The following is a 22622-nucleotide window of genomic DNA, read 5'->3' as shown; positions in this document are numbered from 1 at the left end:
CCATCACAATATTGATTTAATATATTCTTAAAAATGGTTATATTAATGCATACATAGACAGTCACAAATAACACATTGCGATAAGTTACCTGTTTATTGCATTGAAGACATTCTACATCGTTAGTTCAAAGTACAGGAAGACAATACTATATGATATTCACTATATAACATTATGATAGCAATAACAACTTAAATAAATAATTGTATGTGTTATTGTTAAATGTTTTATCATTTTAAAGGTTATATCATTACAAACTCAATGCATATCTTTTAAAAAATCCATCAAATTTTGACATAATTATGGCCCTTTTGAATTTTATATTTTTATAAATCTTTCTGCGAAAATAGGTAAAATTTAAAAGCATCTTAATATAAATGAAATAAATAATGTAAAACAACACATTTTGTTTATTTTCTAAAAATTGAATACACATTTCTAAATATCAGAGCTAAAACTATGTTTTAAGCAGAATATTTCACGATAAAAAAATTGATGGCAAAATGTTTATTTTTAGGATATTTTATAAGGTAACAGTTACAGAACACTACTTTTCTTACATTCACTGATGCACTTTTGCATTTTTACAATGAAAAGTATTATAAATATGAAGAATAAAGGCAAACAAAAATTTAGTTGCTATTAATATAATTCAATAGAAATTTGAAAAAAAAATGCTAAGTAACATTTTTGTTAAAAAGGAGAATTCTGTAAGTATATCTTGCATTGATTTGCCTGACAATTGTTAAAAAGGTGAACTTCTCACCATCAAGCAATTCTAAACACTTTAATATAAGTATGACATTATCAGCAAATTTTAAGGTTGAATCATAAATATAATTGTATACACAGTATGACCAAATGAATAAAACTTTACAGAAACATTTTATTGTCTGAAGCCGACATGCTAAAAAATATCACATTGAAAATACTAAGATATTGAGACAACAATGATAATTTCCCTACAACACTAGACTCTGGATATCATTGTAACTGTTTAAAACATTTGACTCATATTCTAAATTGACATGGTAACTATAAACACGAATACATCCTACTAATTGCTAAGAAACAAACAACAGATCAACATTTTTGTTTCATACCGAATATAAAATACTTAAGTGTTTAATTATTGGAATCAAAAAGTGCATATATTTGGAATCAAAAAGCGTATACATGTATTTGTAACCATTCATAACATGTTAAATTTTACACATAAAAAACAACATTTAATAGGAAAACATTTTCACTCTATAATCACTCAAAAAATGCAGGAACTGTTTAGGCTGTATTTGGAAGTACAGTTACTTCTAATTGCCAGAATATTAATCCACTTTGCGCTTAACTGTACTACAATATTGCAGAATTAAAAAAGATAGTCTGTGTGACACTTCATAGTATGACTGCTGCATGATACAATCACCGTCAAATTCTAAAGAATATTGTCAAATTACACCAAGTTGATTTTGTAAGGCTCAATGTTGGAACTCTTTTGCCTTTTTTTTTCTCGGAAACCATCATGAGCCTCAATATTGCCGAATTTAGAGGGGTGGATTCAGTGTATATGGCAACATACATATATAAATGTAAACATACAATGTAAAAAGGTTTTAACACAATTGATTAAGGGAATTATTCATGTTACCAGATATGATCATAATAAAAGTGACATACATTTTTGTCAAATTATTGTATAACAGACTACTTTTATTATATTTGTTTTCCTTTTCAACATATTCCTCATAAAGGTCCACATTGAATTTTTAATAAAAACAATATATAATTTAAAAAAGTACACACAATTAGGTTACTGATTCTGCATCAGTCAGGTGAGAGTGAAACTGAAAGTAAAACGAAACAGCTCGGAACAAAATGTCAAATGAAAAACATGTATTTGTCAAAATATATAAAAAGTGTCATTATACAAAATTTATGTCAAAGTTTATGAAGTGTTCTCATGAATTTACAATAAGGTATATATATCCAAAGAACATTAAACAAGTAGCATGTACACGAGTTATTCTCTATGATAAATCTGCATCATTATTACCTCAGCTCTGCAATCTTTCCCATCTCTCTGAGTGGATTAATTTGAGTAACATGGATTTATAATATGGCTTTATATCTCACTGAAAGGAAGAAAAAATGAAAACAATAAATGAAAAAACTGACCATTCATGAATTGACAGACTTACTAATGTTTTAAAATATATACTCACAAGATGTAATTAACAAGTTGGAACAGCCATTCATGTAATACGATGTTAAAATCAAAATTCAAATGAATAATCACAACATTGAGTTGAAAAATAATGACATCAGAGTTGAAACCCTTTAATAGCAATTGAACTCATATCATAACAGGAATTCCAATTAATTTAAAAAAAAAAAATTATGCTTGCAAAAAATAATATATTTTACAGAGAGTGCTTTTAGAATGAAAGTATAAAGAACATAAAAATGTTTCCTAAAAGTAACATGTTAAATCATTGATGTGTTGAGATTTGAAACGTTCCCATCATTTCATCAAAGTATTAGGTATCCAATTAACTGTTTCGAATATTCAAAACTGCTTACTGTCATAGTTTTAAATGTGAAATGCCAGCCTGTTTTTTTTCTTATTAACCCTCTTAATTGATATAACCAATAAAACACTTAATAGAAACTTTGCGTGGTAATTTGCTTAAGGATGCACTCTTACTCTCAAATATGAATTACCACAATTAATACTTGTTTTAATATTCCAAAAAAGGATGCATAAATGTCGAGAACAATCATTCTTATGAAGGATACCGAGTTAAATTTAAAGAAATGTGCATAAAACACTGTATTTCTACCTTACGAGACTATAGTTTATCACAGTAAATATTTAAGCAGTCACCAATCATTTAATACTTTTGCGTTTTCTGTTATTAAATACAGGGCTACAGATTTGTTTTCAGTAAATAATATTTTCAATAAATGCATTATTTAGTAAGTATTTAAAGGTTCACCAATCCAAAACAATGTTTGTTATGCATGTGTATGTACTGATTTTGTATAAGAGTGTCACTTTAATTGAATTTTGGTTGTCGAGCTCAATTATGTTATTAAATATGGATTTGTCGGGAAATTCCATTTGCAGAAGCATGCGCATAAACATCAAAGAAATTCAGCTTGACATATTTTAATTGATTATTTTAAATGGGTCTAATAAAAAACAATAACCGCCATATCTCCATTAACAGGGCTGTACTTCGTAAGATGAAATACCAAAAAAAAGAAAATTGTCGAAAACTGACATAGACTTGGTATCGATGTGTACAATGCATTGGCTAGTCGATGTTATCACGTGATATTACAAAGTTAGGTTAAATACTCCAACCATTTAGGGTAAGCCTTCGTAGCACAGTGAATACAACACTGAACTGAAATTTTGGCGACACCGGTTCAAACCCGGTCTCCGACTCGATTTATTTTTACATTTTTGCAGAGGTAGGTATTTTAGGTAAACAAAAACATACTTCCTTGTTAATTCGGATATTCTCGGCTTTTAAGTTTGCATGTCTTATAAGTCATCAAATTGTTCTTGCTTTTGGCCACTCTCAGAAAGGATAAGTTTATAAATAGCCCTTGCGGACAATGCGACAGATTACTGAATCAATTGGATTCTATCACTTTGAAGATGAATGATTGAATTTTCAGAAAGTCGATGATGCATTGGTGTTCTCTTTCGATTTTTACATGTTAAAAATCATCATGTTTGATTATTCATGATTTCTTTGGTACGATTTTCGACAGTTAGTATAATTTTTTGCGGGAGTTATATCTATTGGGGTGAGGGGTGGTATAAGTATTGTGCAGAATATGAAAGCGTAAATTACAAGTCATGCTGTTATTGCTACTTATGAAGTAAACTATACCGCACTAATGCATTACAAATAACCACTATACTTATATATAATCTAACTTATCAGTACCTGCTCATACGACTATAAGTTTCGTTTATTTTATCTCTCGAGAACTATTACATTTGCCTACATTTCTACTTTCTATTTTATTGTATTCAATTAAAATAAATCCTTGCCTTTGTAAATGTTTTTGTAGCAATTTCTAACTTTCAGTGCGGTCAAGAACCGTAATTGTTTTATGTTTTCCTATCAGTGTTATTCAAAGGGAATACCAACACGTCATTTTACAACAAAATTGAATAATGAGAACCTAAATCGCCATATACATGTTCTAAAAGCATTTTAACTATTATAAACTTAGTGAGAGAAGAAAAAATATAATATTGTTTAAATACTGCAAAAAGTATCAAATTACACGTAATTCCAGCGCTCTCTTTGATATTGAATATGCCATATAGCTTCAAGTTTCCGAAGGGTCACCGATGCATCGCAATAAATGATCGTTAATAATAGTACTTAGGAATATCTCTTTCTTTGGTAATGGATATACGCCATATATTACAGAATGTTTTGCTGTAAAAACTTATTGTTATCAATGGTGTTTTTATGAATTAGATCTGATGTAGAGATGTCACATTTTCGATTATGCCTCTTTAATGTCACAATAAATGATAATCCTTATTTAAAAAGTTAAATTGAATCCTAGTTTTGAACATTACAAAAAAATCGTTCATGGTTTAGAAATAAATTTTACAAGTTATGCAGTAGGCTCATTTGCGAAAAAACGAAAATGTCGGACGAAATGTATAAACATATTACAAAAGTGAAAGTATATGGCTTTTTTCATATACTACTTATTTATCATTTTTCTTATATGCCCAAATGACTGGAAACCAGTGAAATCAAACTGTTGAGACAAAATCAGATTTTTCATACCTATTTTTATGTTCCCCTTTATTATATATCCATTATTATATCAGTTAATCAAAAGTTAGTATTTAATATTCATAGATATTATCAGGTACTGTTGCTAGGCGTGGCAAAGAGACAAGTTCCGGATGAGCTGCCTACAAAAATAAATGACAGCAACTGGTACTCGCCGGTCCAATACACCAGCGATTGAAAAGGACAGCGGTAAAGTTCTAGCGAAACAGAAAGAAGGCATGACAGTATGTAATTTGTACTTGACTGTTATAATTCATATTCTTCTTGATTCTTTCAACAAAAATGCATTTGTTTAGTGCTTGTTCTTTTCCACATAGGTAAAGTAGGGTCTGAATTTGCGATTGAAATATGAATATGTTAGCATCATATTGGAATAAATGTTATTAAGCTGAGCGATAATGCAAGTCAACCAGTCGCTTATTTTAGTTGCAATGTTGTACTTGTAACTAAACATTAAGTAAAGTAGATATAGATAATTTTATTAAATGTCATGTGACATTTTAAGATAGTTGTATATAATGTAATACTGCTGGTCAGTTCCTGATATTTGCACTGAGAAATGGATACTTCAGATCTCACGTTCATGATTGTACTGATTACTGCTTACGTAATCTTGTGTATTTTCAGCTTTCTGAGTATTGTCATATGGTTTCAAACAACTAAACATGCATGCAGTCACACACAGATGGAGCGAATTGAGTTGTTGGCAGATATGAAATATGGGCAGTGATCTTGTATTAAACAGTTGTAAGGTATTTTAAATGCTGGCAATGTGTGTCTCTATAATAAGTAATAAAAAGTACTCTTGTTGAGGTGAGTACTGAGTATTTCTAAATACTTTACCGAAAATTTGTGCTGAAGTAGGTTTGATTTAAATTATCTCATACCTGGATATTTCTTATTTTAAATCTTATCCTAAGTATCCTTGATTAATGCCACTGGCGTATGATATACATTTCCTCTATAAGGATTTTTGACGTTTTGAACGAAGGGGTTATAGCCCTTACCCGTTTGATGAGGCGAGGTATCCTTTATAGTATGAGAATAGAATGAAAAATTCATTTTTAAAGATATGCATAATATCGACATGTTCTCGTCTACTATCGCTGATGAAATATGCTTTATATATACTATAACCTAGAGTGGCAAATATTAGGTTTAAATAAAAAATATTCAGGATTAGTAATATTATATCCAATTACAATATATTCAATCTTTCTTAAATTCTTGTTTACCCCGTATTTTGAAAAGACATTTGAAAAGATCTGCCAAACAGAGTTGACTGCTAAACAATCTATGAAAACATGTCCATATGTCTCACACGTGTTGCAAATATTACAGTTTGGTGAGTTAATCATACTCCACTTATGCTTTATAAAGTTGCACGGAAAAATGTTGTTTAAAACTTTATATTTGAATTGCATTATTCTGTTGTCTGGTATGGCATATATAGTTCTATAAAATGAATCCCAAGCTATTTGTTTCCAAAAGCGATGGACATGAGGTTTGATAACCTTGTCCTTAATCAAATACGAATATATATCCTTGTTTGTCAGCTGTATAAGTGATTTATCATTAATAGTAATATTTTTATCTATTGACACTCTTGATTTTTTTATATTTCGCTAGAGGTTATTCGTAACCAATTTTTGGTGAAAACATGTTTTAAAATATTTATTTCTGATATCCAATTTTGCCTATAGCGTAGTTTTTGAAATAGTTTTTCCCCACAAATTACACCGTCTTCATTTAGTATATCATTTACATAACATATGTCAAAATTAATCCAGTTAAAAACATGAGTGATTTGTTGTGAAATTTAATAAATTTGTCATCCCAAAGAACTTGGTTCCTGATGTCATAAAAACTCTTTGGAGATTCAGGTTCAAACTAATTTATCCTTATCCAAAGAGAAATTAAATCTCTATACAAGGGAGATAATTGACCTATTTCAATGCTTTTAGGACTATCTAAATTCATAGAAAAAACTAGAAAATCCTTACCAAACTTTTGCATCATATACTTAGGTATAACTTTCCAATGAGCTTTTTCTTCTGAAATTAAAGTTTTCACCCATTTTATTTCTATTGAGTGAATGTAAGATTCTAAATCTATCATATTTAAACCACCGTTCATTTTTGCAGCAATAAGCGTCCTTCGTTTTATTATTTTCATTTTTGTTATCCCACAAAAAGCTAAATATGATTTTGTTTAATAGTTTTATCACATGATTCGGAACGACCAATGCATGAAAGGCATATGTGAATTTCGGAATAAGTAGCGTTTTTATAATTTGCATTGTTCCATAAAACGTTAATTTTTCTTTTTGACCAAACTTGTACTATCACTTTGCATTTTTCTACTTTAGAATCCCAATTTAAAGATGCGCACTCTCTCGGATTGAGACCAAAATAAATCCCAAGTGCTTTTATTGGTTTATTTGACCAGTTGATCATCCTTATTTAAATTCGAAGGCCAGAAAACCTGCCTTTTATGTCATTTTTAATATTTTCTTTTCGGAAAAAAGCTCTTTCCAGTGATACTCAAGTGATATGTCCGTTTTCATCCAACTTGCACATATATTTATGCTTAAAATGTGCCTGAAACCTTTGTCAACCTTGTTTAGAAACAATCAATTGGACTCAATTTTGATACAGCACATTAATTAAAAATGATTTCCATCAACTGAAATCAAAACAAACAACTGCGAAATTTAACTTGTTAACACATATTTTGAAATGAGTCGGCTGCATATCAAACGGTACAATCTGTGACGCCAGAGCACAAGCGCTGATTATATCAAATGCGCGTGGGAATGGTTTGTATTTAAATCGGTCAGTCGGATACTGTATTTAGAAATAACAACATAACGTCGTTTTTTACACTTCCCTATTCTGCACAATGCTAATACCACTCCTCACTTCAATGGATATTACTCCTGCAAACATTTATACTTACTGCTGAAAATGGTAACAAAATAATCATGAATAAATTATCCATCAACTGTAGTACGGGTTTAATCTAATTTTGTGAAACAAAATAAAACGAGCAAAATGTTTCACAAGCATTTTTTGTAATATGTCGTTTTTTCTGCCGGTCTTGGGACGTTTTGACTGTCATTTTATACTTTCGATTCTGGATATTTTAAGAATTGTTTTGATTGTCAATGACTTTACAAGGATACATTGACGTCTCCTGCATCGGTGAGTATAACTTTAATGAATTATTATGTATATTTTCTGCTTTTATTTTGACAAAAACTGAAACAGGGGATAAAACATGCTGAATTATAGGTCCAAATCGAAAAAGAACAACAATGCATTATCGAATTTCTGAAAATTCATTCATTTATCTACACAGTAATACTATCCATTTGATTCAGTAATCTGTCGCATTTTTCCGCAAGGGCAATTTATAAACACATCGTTTCTGAGAGTGGCCGAAAACAAGAACAATTTGATGACTCATAAGGCATGCAACCTTAAAAGCCGAGAGTATCCGAATTAACCAGGAAGTGATTTTTGTTTACTTTTTAAATGCCAACCTCTGTAAATAGTAATTTATTTTGAGTAAACATTGAGTTAGGTTTATGCATATCATTGTTTTATTAAATTTAGAATGCTATTTATAAGGGGTTGCCAATTCTTTTGCATGAACATCGGTCAAATTTTTTTATAATTTGAATAAATAAGACATTTGCAATATTGTGATTGGTTTTAATGAAATAAACAGACCGGGTTCTTTAAGGATCTGGTCACTTTCGGTTTTAAAAAATGTAAATAAACTATTGGAGAATTGGCAGTTATTTTTTATTAAGCCATTCTATATTATTAATTAAGAATCTGTCAAGCTGTAGTTTGTTATTGTTTATGCGCATGTTTCTGCAACGGGCATTGACCGACAAATTCATATTAAATAACTTAAAAGAGCTCAACAACCAAAACCCAATTAATCAAATTACAACTCCAAGTTTCCATTTAGTGTTTTATTGGTTAATAAGAAAAATGCAGGCTGGCTTATATAGGCATTTCACAATTGAAACTAAGAAAGTAAGCATTTTTTTAATCTTCTAAACAGTTAATTGGATGCCTACCAATTTTAATTGTTTATAGATCATACATTATCACCAAGTAACTAATACTTAAATAATAATTGGAAAGTTTCAAATTTCAACATATCAATGTTTTAATGTGTAAATTTCAGGAAACATTTTTATGTTCTGTATGGTTACTTGGATTCTACAATCACTCTCTGTAAAAATTATTCAACTTTTCAAACATTATTTGTCTTCAGATTTATTGGAATTCCTGTAATGATAGGATTTCAATTGCTGTCATTAATTTTCAACTCAATGTTTTGATTATTCATTTGAAATTATTTTAAACTTCACATTCCATAAATGGCTGTTCTTCCTTTTTGACTAAATATTTTGAGTATTTTTACACATTAGTATGTCTGCCAATTCATGGGTGGTCAGTTTTGTCATTTATTAGTCTTTTTTCCCTTTTTTATTTAATCTTTTCTTCCTTTCAGTGAGAAATAAAGCCATAGAATACATTCATACCACTCAAATTCAGCCAGTCAGAATGATGGGAAGGATTGCAGAACTGAGGTAACTTAGAACTATGATGCATATTTACCAGAGAATATCTCATAAACATGCCATTTGCTTAATTTTCTTTGAAATCATACCTGAAGTTATTGAGAACTCTTTATAAACTTTGACATTTTGTATGATGACATATTTTATTATTTGTAAAATAAATGCTTTTGACATTTTTTTGAGCTGTAAAGTTGAATTGATTCTTAAATTGATTCTGGTAAATACCAAACTGTGTATAGACATCAAACCTCATTACATATATATATATATATATATATATATATATACTATGTATACATATATACATAGTTGTCCCTCTCTGAATAATACATAATTATCTATGTTTCTGTTTACTTTCAGTTTCACTCTCACCTGACTGATGCAGATTCAGTAACCTAATTGTATGTACTTTGTCAAATTGTATTTATTTGCTCTATTAAAAATATAATGTTGACTTTTTTGAGGAATAATTTTGAAAGGAAAAATAAATTATTATAGAGAAAAGGTAATTTGTTATGTACAAAAAGTGGACAAAAATGTTGAACAGTATGAAATTTTAAATTAGAAAATCCTTATTTCTCTCTGTATGTATGTCAACTTTATTAAGACAATATTAAGACAATATCTGGTAATATAATGTATTCTCTTAATTAAATGTGATAAAACCTTTTTACACTGTATGTATACATCTGTATATATGTATGTTGCCATATAAACTGAATGCATGTAGTTTCTTTTGTGAACATGTGTATTAATTGAAATCAACACATTCCTTTGTTATATTTTCAGGCTCATGATGGTTTCTGAGAAAAAAACAGCTTGGTGTAATTTGACAGTATTTTTCAGTATTTGACAGTGGTTCTATCATGCAACAGTCATACCATGAAGTGTCTCACAGATTCTCTCTCAATTCCTGCAATATCCAAGGTTAGAGTGTAGTAAAAAGAGGATTAATTTTCTTGCAATAAGAAGTATCTGCACTTCCAAATACCCCTGTACAGCATGAACAGTTTCTTCATTTTTTTTGAGTGATTATAGAGTGAAAATGTTTCCATATAAAATGTTTTCTTTTTATGTGTAAAACTTGTCATGAATGGTTACAAATACATGCATGGACATTATGATTCCAAATTTATGCACATTTTGATTCCAATAAAGTATTTTAAATTTGGTTTGAAACAGAAATATTGTCCTTATGTTTGTTTCTAAACATTATCTGGTATTATTCGTGTTTATAGTTTCCATGTCAATTTAAAGATTTACCACAATTAATACTTTTGTTTTATTATTCCAAAAAGGATGAATAAATGTTGAAAACAATGGTTCTAATGAAGGATGCCTACTTCTACTTGAAGGAAATGTGCATAAAAGACAGTTTTTCTACCATTTGAGATCATAGTAGATCACAGTAAATATTTATGCATTCACCAATCATTTAATATCTTTGCTTTTTCAGCTTAAATACACGATTACAATATTTTTATCAATACTTAGTATTTTCCAAAAATGCATTATTAAGTAAGTTGTTAAAGGGTTAACAGTCAAAGTATATGTGTGTTATACATGTGTATGCATTTAAACAGTTGCCATGGTAACTATAGAGTCTAGTTTTCTTAAGAAACTGTAATTGTTGTCTAAAAACCTTTGTATTTTCAATGTGATACTTTTTAGCATGTCCGCTTCAGTCAATAAAATATTTCTGTTATTTGTTTAACATTTGGTCATACTTTGTATACAATTATATTTATAATTTAACCTTGAAAATTGCTGACAATCTCATACTTATATTGAAATATTCAGAATTGCTAGATGGGTTGAAGTTCACCTTTATTACAACTGTCAGGCAAATCATGGCAAGATGTACATAATTCTCCTTTTTAACAAAAAGCGATGTTTAAAGCATTTTTGTATTTTTATTGAATGGTTACCATGGCAACTAATTTTTTGTTTGCCTTTAATCTTCCTATTTATAATACTATTAATTGTAAAAATGCAACAGTCAAGCAGTGAATGGAAGAATGTAAATGTTCTTTGTCTTTTACCTTTTTCAAGCTCATTCTTCAAAATATAAAGGAATTTTAAATTTTTTTAAAAATGGACGTTTTTTCATCATTTTTTTAAAGTAAAATAATTTGCTTAAAACTTTGTTTAGGTTCTGATATTTAGGAATGTGTATTAAATTTATAGAAAATAAACAAAATGTGTTGTTTGACATTATTCATTTCATTTAAATTCCGAAGTTTTGAATTTGACCTATTTTGCCAGAAAAATTGATAAAAATGTAAAATTAAAAGGGCCATAATTCTGTCAAAAATTGATGGATTTTGAAAAAAATGTGCATATTTGAGTTTGTAATGACGTAACCTTTAAAATGATATATCACTTTAATATACCGCATTAAATTATTTTTTTACGTTGTTATTGCTACTGTATTATCCCATTCTTCTTCCCCGATTTCGTCTAGTCTGGTTAGAAAATAGAAAAAAAATACGATCGGAAATAAGATATGTAAAATAAATCAATAACCGCGTTACCTTGTTCTATTATTAACCTACCTCCACATTAGAGAGCTCATAATTGACGAGAAAATCGGCGATTTTCCTCAAGCAAATTGAGTTTAAAATTGACTCTTTAGGTTGAACATTATCACAGAATTGGAGTAAGAGAAGTGCTGGACATGCTTAAAAAATCGACCCCGTCTTATCAACGAGTCTATACAAAAAACAGATTCAATGGGCAACATAGTCGGGGTAATAGTCGAAGGAAAGGTAATGATTTCAGACATATTACAATGCTGTTTATCTAACTTTTTTGTGAATTATGAAACCCTTACATATAAGATAGTTGATCCGATGCAGCAGAAAATTGCATTATCCTGTTATTTGAAATCGAAACTGAAAAAAAAAATCCTATCGATCGATTATATTTCGCCATGTGACTGGAAACACAGGTACTTTGTTGGCCTTAGTACAAATTAAATCTATGAAGAAGAAGAAGATCTAGTTATGCAAACAAAGACAAGATACATAGCATAGCAGAATTAACAACATAACAAGTATAATAATATACTGGTACAGCAAGATGTCATCTGGCATAGTAAATTTACATAATATCTTCAAATAGCAATATGAAACGTACTTGAAGGAAGAATTTCATGTCGTACGGGACAGAAAACATGTACTCGATTCAAAACATACAGGTAAAAGCACGTCAGTCATGTGCTAAGTGGCGTCTTATTATAAAAACCTTGATAGTAAATGTGGCAATATTTTTTAATTCAACTATCAATCAATTGCATAAATTTGAAGAAACTTGGATTACGCCAAAAGTAGTTGTTAATATTTTTTTTTCCTGATATCTTTATAACTATTGCATTCCAACACACAATGAAATTCATCTTCCAATACCCCCAATATATACATTTGCTTTCGTGATTTAGTAAATTTCGGGTATACGCCACATGTCTTTTTCCACAGCTAACCTGTGTGACGACAAGCGTAATCTAGATAGAGCTTTTCTGTATTTTGGTATATTTACAAGGTTGAGGTACTCGCTAAATTTAAAACTAAAAATGTTTTTTTAAAACATTGACCTAGATGATTCATGTATAATTGCATTTATATTTTGGACGAAATTGTCTCGAAGTCATTGTTTAACTAGCATTAGAAATAATTAAGTACTCCCTACTCCTTGATTTAACCTAGCCTCGTAAAAACCTAACTGGGAAAGTAATACTTGCACTTTCGAAGCCCAATTTATTTTGTTAGGATTTGCAGCAAGTGAATTTTTTAACATATTATACACGTATTTAATGTACTTGTTATCTCCACACATACAAAATTTTAACCAATACTTAATAATGGTATAATATCTTCCATTTACTAGATTAAATCTTCCTGTTTCACCATAAATAAAGCCGTTTTGCGTTGATATTTAAACGCCAAGCAACCTTTTGCAAAATGCTAAGTGAGTGCGCTCAACCTGAAATCTAGAATTGTGCTATACGTTTATCAAAAAGATCAAGAATGTGTTTTGGTAAATTATCGGTAAACTTAAATAAGTACATATTCATTTTAAAAATAGCCTTTAGTGCCTGGCCTCCTAGCATTTTATCAATTTCATTGAATGAACCTCCTTCGATGAATAAAATGGTATTTGAATTTACTTACAATTACTATCTCTTCATTCTTATATTTGAAAGACAAATTTGTGGTAGTCTATCGCCTTTTTAAAAAATAAACATAACTTTAATTTCTTTTGATACTTTCAATCAACTTCCATCTATTAAATTAATCAGCTTAAAAATTTAATGAATTCTGTAGCTTCTGTGCACTTTTCGCGAACAAAATAATATCATCCGCGTACAATAAACAAATTATTTCAAATCTCCTAGTTCGATACCTTGCACTCATTGTAGAACAAATGTCTCCTCTATGTCATTTACATACATACTTAATAAAAAGATGAAAGGCTTTCACCTTGACGTACCTCTAAATCACATGTGAAAGAATAACTTAGGTTATCATACAGTTTGACTTTTGACTTAACATTCTTATACATAGATTTGAGTATGTTACCCTTCACCCCACATTTTAATAGTTTAAACCATAAAACATCTCTTTCAGCAAAATCAACAGCCTTTTGGAAGTCAACAAATGTGCAGAACAGTCTGTCGTTGTTACTTAAACACTTACTAATTGAACAGTTTTTTTAATTATTTGAAAAACGTTTTTGCTCTAATAAGCTTAAAACACCGCGCAATGGTCCGCCAATATATTTGGATCCCCGACAGAGAATGATGAACACATATTGATTAAAGATTGGCTACCAATGACGTAATCAATTAAACTTCTACCTGTTTGTCCAACATAAGTGAATTTACCTTTTTACCAATGGGATCTTGACCTACACACCCGTTCATTATTATTAATTGACTCTCTCTGCAAAAAACGATTAAATATGTTCCATATTGATTTACATTGCTATCCTGGGATTCAATATCAGAAATATAATAAAAATCCTCCCACAAAGAAAACTGAAACAAAACCATGAAGATTCCAAAGTTTTACTTTATGTTACGATCATTTCTTGCAAGAGTCATTGCTGTTGTTATGGAGCTATATTATGTACATTTATATTTTGAAGATATTGAGGTATACACTCTCATCGTTTTTAAGTTATAATCTCCTTAAAAACTCATCAATCAACCGAACACATTATTACGTAAATAGATACTTTGAGCACAAGTAACTGTTTTCTTACTAATCCAAAACACTTTTGATAACGATAAAGTTCATATGTTAACCACCAACCCTTCTATAACTTGAAACTGTATGGCTTACATTTGATCAAGAAGAAAGACATCTTGTAAAGTACTCATGATTACGAACAATTAAATATGTTTCATCGGTGACCATTCTGTAACCTGAAACTATATGGCATATATGAAATATCAATGTGAGAGCTTGAATAACGTGGAAATTGATACGTTTAGCAAAACTTTATACAATGTTTGCTTCTCGCACTTAGCTGATTTCTATTAAAACACTTTTGGCACATGTATGACGATAAAAGCATGAACCTTTTTAGTTAGACTCTGGTTCTCATTATTCAAATATGTGTAAAATGATATATTGGTATTCAATTTAAATAACACTGATATTGACACATCAAATCATAACGGCACATGACCATGACCTTTTTAGTAAATGATACAAAAATATTGACATAGATCAAGGATTAATTTTAAATAAATTATATTAATAATTGTTGGTTAATTCAATACTGATGAAAATAATAATCCAAATGATAATAACAAAAATGATAAAATAATGACATAAAACTTGTGAAACACTAATTCATCACATTTAACGGGTGGCCAAAAGCAATTTTTTCCAAAGAATATAACCAAAGAATATATATATATATATATAATAACAAGCTTAAACCAGTACTTGATAATTTTGCATTGCCTAGACCGCTGCGTTCACTATTGACATCTTGACACTTCCTGTGCACCATTTCAGCCTTTACGGCTGCTGCGAACCCCCATACTTGGCCACAGTAGCACAAAATTGATGTCACATATGAATCAAACAGGTTTATCATAATGTTTAACGGCACTTCAATCCCCTTTGTAATGCTGAACAACGAGTGTAAAGATTTTGCCCCTTTAGACGCTAAGGCACCTATCCCTTTTTTTTGAAAGACCTGTTCGAACTGAACATGAACCCAAGATAAATAAATTCGTCCACCACATCGACCGCTGTGCCATTATAGGTCCAAATGAAATTATTCAAAGCTGCTCGTCCCCTCTTTTTGAAAACAATTATTTTTGTTTTCTCTATATAAGCATGTAGTTTCCACTTGTCGCAATAACGTGATACTGAGTTTAGATGGTCTTGGAGCCCTTCCGGTGTTTCACTCAACAACAAACTGTCGTCGGCGTACAATATATGGAAAATGTTTATTTCGTCAACTGATAATCCAGAAAACACGTTATCTTGAAGTGAGTGTTCCAAGTCATTTAGGAAAATGGAAAACATTATGCAGGAATTTATCTCCCCTTGAAATAAGCCTATGTTATTTGCGAAGAGACATTTTCACAGTATGTAACACATAATTTTACGTCATTATACATATCCCGCAATATGGCAAACATCTTGCCGTCGACTCCCGCTTTAATTAACTTGTACCACAATGGTACTCTAGAGATAGAATCGTATGCCTCTCGAAAGTCCACAAATGCAGCATTTAACGGTGTCTTGTCAGTAAGACATCTTTCTATTAAGGCATATAAAACAATAACAGCATCAGATGTTCCGTGGTTTTGCTTAAATCCAAACTGGGCATCTGAAAGTTTATCATTTGCATTAGGCCATTTAAACGCTCATTTATAACAGTAGTGAATAACTTCGCAAGACAACTTTGCAGAGTTATCAGCCTGTAATTGTTGGGGTCGTCAGCAGGTTGTTTCTTTAAAAGTGGAATAATAACTCCGATTGACCAATTTATTGGGTACACACAGGTGTTAAATAGTTCTGCGAATGGATGGACAAAAATTTTACTGTCTCTAAAAATACTCGTTTAACAAATTATCTTTACCAGCTTCTTTGTTGCGTTTCAGTTTACTACACGCTTTCTGGACTTCTTCGAGTGTAATTCGATAGTCGAGTTCTACATATGATGGTTGGTCGATTCGTTCCCCTTCGTTAAATCCTTCCACAAATTCAACTACATCTGGCTCATCGTTCGCCATTCCCTGCGAGAGTTGTTCAAAATGTTTAAGGATGTACTCACTTTTTAATGTATCCGTATCTGTTTTAGAATTGCGCGGGCCTTTAAATATTTCCAGAACTCGCGTGGTTTTAGTAACGCATTTCATTCATCGACCTAGCTCTATTCCTGTTAAATTGCCGTTTAACCTTTCTAACATGGTATGTGTAGTCACGTTTGTGTTGTAGGAATTGACGTTTACAGTAGTCATTTCTGTGACATAGACATATAAAAGTCTGTAACGACCGCTTATGTAATGATTGCTTTCTTCGGCATTCTACGTCAAACCATGTTTTGATTTTCTGTGCGCAGTGTATGTTACGTTACGTTGAAAGTACCCGTTCGATTTCGATGTGATTATTTCACTCGGACCGTTTACTTTTTCATCAATACTCTTGTTATCGTCATTTATTAAGGCATTAATTTTGTTTAACTCACGTTTAATATCGCCACGGAAACTATCTCTGTACTCTACATCCCACTTATAAATAACTTTCTTTTTCAACTATGGATCTGACTTATCTACAACTATTTCAGTCTCTAACTTTGACAATGTTTTATGGGTAACGCAGTTAGAAATTTAGAATTTTATGGGTGCATACAGTAAAGAAAACTTAATAAAAAATAATATTGATTTCAATGAGAATATTTTAATATACCTCAATCGAACAAAGTACGTACTTCTCCTCAAATGCAGCCTAATAAATGTAACGGAGTGACGTGAGTACTTTTTGGCAATTTATGTTCATTTTTAAGAAGCTACATTGAGGTTATTCATACTATGACATACTCTACAAAGACTTAAAATAAAAAAAAAACTATCCAACGGATGACGTTATTAGTGTAACATGTACATTTTTTCAGATATTCAGTTATCTATCTATTGACAATAAGTGTTAATAATTGTTGATAAATGTCAATTAACACTAAGGATAGTGTAATTATGACACTCTAAAGATAAATTTGGTAAAGGTAAATTTGACACTAAAGATAAGGTTATAAGACAATAATGATATTGTTAGTATTTCATGTTGTTTTTTTTTAATGTATGCTATAATGTCATTACTGAAAAGGAAAGAATTACTTCAAAAGAAACAAAGATCTGCAGCAAAAAAATAATAATTTGGTAATTAAAAACATGACATTTAATTTAAACTAAGCGCTAATCACCATAACAGTTTAATCGATTAAAATTTGAAAATGAATTTTATCAATTGACATTCCCCAATAAATTAGTCAAAATAAATTAATTGCTTAAAAACAATGACACCGTCGTATTGAATAAAAGAGTTGATTATAATTTGATTGATTTAAATAAATACAAAATTGATACAAAAAATGCTTACTCAAAACTAAACAACGACTTGTTTAAACAACTCTCTTAGATGGAACCACAGAGAAGAAGTAAAAAGCATTCTAATATAATTAAAGCTGCATTATCACAGTTCTGCTTTTTGATAACTTTTTTTTATTTCTTGTTAAATAATGAGCAAATATTTGCGTTAATATCAGCAAACCAGTGATAAAAGACTGCTGATAAAAGAGCAGGTCACAGATTTTCTTATTTCCGTTTTAATATTAATGTTTTTAAATTCATAAAACATCAATTTTGAACTTAAATATGAAAATCTGATTTTGTCAGCAGTCTTATATAACGCGTGTCCATGCATTTTTGTATAAAACGGCTTGTTCCAAGATTAAAAAATGAAAACGTTGTCAACACGTTTAATCTGTGTTAGTGCAGCTTTCAAGGTTAGTGCGTAACAAAATATACAATCATCCTGATAAATAAATTGACTTTTTAAAATTAATCTTAGGATCAAAATCTGTCTGAAATAAAAAAAAACCCACATAATTTACAAGGGAAAATGAATTATACATGAATTATTTAATTTAAGGGCAATTACTTGGGACGAATAGCAATAGCGTTACAAATATTATTTTGATAATATATAATGACAATATAGTGCATCAAAGAGAAATTGTGTATTTACTAGAAATAATAGATTGATGGAAAAGTCTGCGTGTGCTTTTTGTGGATAACCTAAACTAAGTTGGATTAGAATGAATGCGAAATGCGGTCAGAACGGTAATACTAAAGATGTAAAATAGACACTCATTTCGCGATGTTGCCATTTCTTCCACAAAAGGGATACACACTCCCAGGCACTAGATACCAGGTAATCAATTGGGTAGTGGACAACCAGTCAACGACAATGACAGAATTATAAATCATTTTGTGATAAAACAATGTAAAATAAATTAATACTTAGTATGAAATAAATATTTTGGAGAAATCTTTGCAAAGTATTTAATTGTCAAACCTGTAACTTGTGCAATATACAAGGTTTAGGGTAAAAACCTGAAGTGTGTAGTTACGCAAACTTAAGTCTAAAGCTTACATTCTTGTCATGTAGGAATTCTTGCAAATAAGATTTATACTCTTTCACGATTGAAGTTAAGCGCTCAACCATTTGCGAAGGTCTCATACAAAAACAATTCAAATATACATGTCCCCATACTGTACAGTGATTTGAATAGATTTATAGATACTTTTAAGAAGGCAACAACAAAATATTGCAAACATATACAAATGAAAATGTCAAAATTTAATACATATATCTTAAGGAAATTTCGTCACATATCGTTCAGGTATTTAAAGCGATAGAAAACATAATAAACATTGTCACGATGTTGTTGTTTAAACCATATTTCATTTTATACATTGAATGTATTCGATCTTCGATGATTTGACGTTTTCTCAACGTTCGATGCAGCAAAGTTCGATTTTGATCGTGAAATTTTGTTTGTTGCACCGGTTCCATATTTATATGACCAACAATGCATAGCTTATCAAGAATAGTGCTGCTTGCTTAGGAAATAAGTGGATGCCTAGTAATTTGATGATAGCTATCGCTTATTCTAGAGAAGTCAAGGCATTATCTGTTGTTTGTTCCCGGGGAGAAAATGGAATTCGACTAATTTGGAAGTCAAGTGTTGTCAAAGAAGTAATTGCTTGCTGTCGATAAAGTTTGTCATAAAAGAGATGTAAAAAGTACAGGTATGACTCAAACTTTATCAAATGCCTTTTAAAAATACGCATTTATTTTAATTAGAACAGGTTTGCTGTCGAATTTGACGAAAACCAACACCTCCCTTCTGTAACAAACTGTTCTACATGACTTTTTTTTAACAGAATGGTTAATTTTGCATTTCAACTATTTAAAGATACTTCATACTTTTATACACAAAATAGTTGTGAATATTTGTCACTTCAAGAAAGAAAGCAGCAGATAACTACTTTAAGAAATAAAATTTACTGGGAAATTGTCCTACTTGAAAATTTCAAAATAACCTCCATACGTCAATAAGGGATTGTTTTAACCAGATTAACGTTTATGATATTAGTAACTTTAAACTCAAACTATTTTTCAAAATGGAATATTCATATGAAAAACTACAGAAACAAGCTCAGTAGCCGAAAGGTTAAATATACAACTTGAAAACTGAAGTAAATAGTTGAAATAAAAGATCATATAAATTTAGCAATATTTGTCGGGAAAACATATACATCTTTCTTTAGTTGAATAAACAAATCATATAAAAAAAACTACTTTCTTGAACCTTCAAAAGCAACTCTGCACTTTATCATGTTCTACCTAAGTTTTTAGGTGACAGGTATTTTATCCTTGACCCACTCCTTCTGGCTACCATGATATTGCACATTGCATGATTATTCCAAATACTAACCGTTTGTATCTGCAAACTCTTATATAAATTATCAATAATACTGAGCAGTATTCTTCCATCTTAGTCTGCCAAACAGGAGATGTAGCAATATTTTTTCTCCTTGATTCCTTGACAGTACAACTGTTTTCATCAAAAGTTGTTGGGTCATTATTACGATTTCACGTTTCCGGATCAAGACACATTTCTTTCGAATTTGTCATGTTGACAATGATCGCGCAGCTTACCCAATTTCAGATTGATCGGATAAATTATTTTAGTGAGTTTATGATCTGTTGCTGTGTCTATATGTTTGTGTCGCTTGTTCATTTACGTTTTGGCCCTTGCCATGTGTCCATTAACAGGATTTATTTTTAAACGTTCGACTACTGTAGAAACTTAAGTTACTGGTAAGCTTATAAATGTTATTGTCCGTGTGCGTAAATGAGCCGCACATGGATTTTTCCAATGTTCATGACTTTGTTTTGTTGTTATTATTGTATATAATTGATGAATATAAAAGCTACATATAGAGTTTCCATTATAATAACCATATAATTAGGATTCATGGATTTATATCAATTTATATAAATTTATATCAAATTATATCGATTTTATATCAATTAAAGCTAAAACTAATCACGTCCAATATTTATATTGTCTTTAATGATATTCAACTTCATAATTTACTTTCTTGCACCAACACAACCAACTCTGCATTTTATCCTGTTCTACTTAAGTTTTCAGGTTACAGGTATTTTATCCATGATCCACTTCTTCTGGTTAACATGACATTGCAAATTGCATGACTATTCCGAATACTAACCATTTGTATCTTCACAATCTTATGTTGATTATCAAAAATTTTGAGCAGTATACTTCCATCTTGGTCTGCCAAACAGGAGATGTAGCATCTAACTTTGAACAATATTTTTTCTCCAAGATTCCTTGACAATACGTCTTCAACTGTTTTCATTAAAAGTTGTTGGGTCATTATTGCGATTTCACGTTTCCGAATCAAGACACATTTCTTTTGAATTTGTCATGTTGACAATGATTGCGCAGCTAAACCAATCTGAGGGCTCAGTTTGACAAACACTGACTCTTTTTATATCCGTACTAAACAGACATTCTTGAAGAACTGATCTTAGTTTAACTGGAACGTTTTAAATGCCCTCAAACACGTTTTTTTGTAATGTCACTGATTTCCTGTTCAATGATCGATCAGTTGTTCAACCAATCCGATGTAAGTCCTTGTAATTGTTTCAAGAATTGTAGCTATTTTCAGATTGTTCGGTTAAATTATTTTAGTGAGTTTGTGATCTGTTGCTGGTGTTTTTGTGGCTTGTTTATTTTCGTTTTGGACCTTGCCTTGTGTCCATAAACAGGGTGTAATTTTAAAAGGACGACTACTGCAGGAAGTTATGTTACTGGTAAGGTAAGCCTATTGTCCGTCTCCGTATGTGAGCGGCACAAGAATTTTTCTATGTTCGTGACTTTGTTTTGTTCTTGTTATGGAATATAATTGATGGATATAAAAGCCACATATATATTTTCTTCAAGACAAATCGTAAACAAGTGTGTATAACGTGATTTGGCAAACATTATATGTAAACCTAAAAGTATAGATGGAAAACAACAAAGTTCTTTTTAGCAGTTCGAACAATTTCCGAAAAACGTAAAAAAATAAATCAAAATCTATGTTTATGGTATCTACATCAATACGAACATTTAGCAAATGTGAAGAAAGTAAATTAGGCCCTTATAGTGCGTTAAACGATACAACCTGATAGAAACACAACAATAATCTATATTGCAGTACGAACAAAGGTGGAAACAATCGCAAAAATGTTGGGAAAATGACATGAGGTTTGTTTTCGTAAAATATATGTGTAATGTGCAGTATGTAATTCCTAACAATTGAATAAAAGGGTGTTTATAAAGGCGCGTAAAATGTGAAATATATCCCTAAATATATGTATATATACACAAAATAGCATTTAACTGAATAGTACGGTAAATTTTGCACGCATAATATGTAATACCACATAATTCGATGACAGATCAATTCAAACATTTTCGCAGCACAATAAAAGGGGAAAATATTTTCTTAATTTAGTGTATACGTCAAAACCGAACAATTAACACGTGTGCAGGTAAGGGTTGTTTTGCAATCACGTGAGTA

The 22622-nt window shown here is 30.4% G+C and overlaps 2 long non-coding RNA genes across 2 annotated transcripts; one reads left to right on the top strand and one right to left on the bottom strand.

The window, feature by feature from the left end:
• Window positions 1-347: 347 nt before the first annotated feature.
• LOC128203022 (uncharacterized) lies at window positions 348-14834 on the bottom strand. The gene is made up of 3 exons (XR_008255843.1): window positions 14779-14834; window positions 2049-2127; window positions 348-1839 (listed from the first exon to the last, which is right to left on the bottom strand). It is a non-coding gene; the product is annotated as an uncharacterized LOC128203022 (long non-coding RNA).
• On the top strand, window positions 7971-10692 carry LOC128203021 (uncharacterized). The gene is made up of 4 exons (XR_008255842.1): window positions 7971-8036; window positions 9367-9445; window positions 9797-9837; window positions 10226-10692. It is a non-coding gene; the product is annotated as an uncharacterized LOC128203021 (long non-coding RNA).
• Window positions 14835-22622: the final 7788 nt, after the last annotated feature.

The sequence above is a fragment of the Mya arenaria genome, chromosome 9, assembly GCF_026914265.1.
Source record: "Mya arenaria isolate MELC-2E11 chromosome 9, ASM2691426v1".
In the NCBI taxonomy this organism is placed as follows: domain Eukaryota; kingdom Metazoa; phylum Mollusca; class Bivalvia; order Myida; family Myidae; genus Mya; species Mya arenaria.
The sequence above is the reverse complement of the archived record's forward strand: the minus strand, read 5'-3'. Positions and strand labels throughout refer to the sequence as shown.